The following is a 1,527-nucleotide window of genomic DNA, read 5'->3' as shown; positions in this document are numbered from 1 at the left end:
GCTCTGCTCCTAGTGGTTTAAGGCGGAGCGAAACGCTCCAAAATGTACTCCCTGCCGAGCCTGACACTTCCCAATAAAAAATGAAAAAAGGTCAAGCCTAGCAATGGCTGCAACCAATTCCCGCGGTACTGCAACTAAGACCCTTCCGGGCGTCACAATATACCGCGTCATCGGTTAAAGACCCGCCCCATCTAGTTCAATGGCAATGCCAAAGACTAGTGGGCAGATCACCAGAATAGAAGCTACACTAATCTGTACTAGCAGATCAATATGCCTCAATATTCTGTGACAACACCACCGGCCACTAATGGAATGACACCACGTGTCATTCTACATTATGTGCACAGTAGACCGCCTCACTCACTCAATGGAATCCCAGAGATTAGTAGGCAGGAACAAAATATATAAGTCATACTAAACTGATCCCTCAGATAGATGACCTCACATTCTGTCAATTCAATACATGTCTCTACTATACTGACACTGTCAGTTAGGAGACATGCCACAAGATATGCTTTCCATCCAAAGCGGACCTGATTGGAACCTGTGTCCATCGTCCTGCTTTTTCTCCTCCAGCTCAAGATTCTCCTTCAGCTATGCTGAGTGCAATCGAGCTAAAAAGCTTGAAAGCCTATCTATCAACAAATATGCTTTCCTAACCAAAGCGGACCTGATTGGAACCTGTCCATGGTCCTGCTTTATCCTCTCTTCCTAGCTCAAAATGTCCTTTCAGCCTTGCTGAATGCAGATCGAGCCAAAGAGTTAGAAAGCATATCTCATTGAAGTAGATAGAAACACTTTGTATATCTTCCTGATCAAAGCGGACCTGATTGACACCCTTGTCACAGTCCTGCTTTTCCCACTCTATCTTACTCCAGATCTTCCTTCAGCCACGCTGAGTACAGATCGAGCCAGAGAGTTAGAAGACATATCTAACAGATAGAAACTGATAAATGGAAATGGCGTCGACCATGACGCTGCTCTACAAATATCCTCTACCTCTGTTCCTCTGAAGAGGGCAGTAGAAGCTGCTACTCCACGAGTGGAGTGAGCTCTGATCCCCTGAGGTGGCTGTCGCCCCGCCGCCTCGTACGCTGTCTCAATAGCTTCACAAAGCCAATGAGACAATCGCTGTTTTGAAAGTGGTCTACCCAATGCAGCCGCACCGTGACACACAAACAGCTGAGGCGATGACCTGACCGCTGCTGTGCGCTCAACGTAACACGCCAAAGCGCGCACCGGGCACAGACAATTAAGCTTTTCCTCACTCCTCTCCCCATGAGGGGGGGGGAGAAAAAGCCCACAACTCTACGGTCTGTGATCTATATGCACTATTAATAACCTTCGGCACAAACGCCGGGTTAGGACGTAACACCGCTCTGCTCAGATCGCCATTAATGGCAAGGCAGTCGGGTCTCGTCGACAAGGCACACAAATCACTGACACGTTTAGCGGTAGTCAAGGCGAGCAACAGCGCCGTCTTGATAGACAGCATCTTGAGGGGTATTTGATTCAATGGCTCGAACG

The sequence above is a fragment of the Coregonus lavaretus genome (genome assembly GCF_964263955.1).
Source record: "Coregonus lavaretus genome assembly, contig: HAP1_SCAFFOLD_812, whole genome shotgun sequence".
In the NCBI taxonomy this organism is placed as follows: domain Eukaryota; kingdom Metazoa; phylum Chordata; class Actinopteri; order Salmoniformes; family Salmonidae; genus Coregonus; species Coregonus lavaretus.
This window is presented reverse-complemented; position numbering follows the sequence as displayed.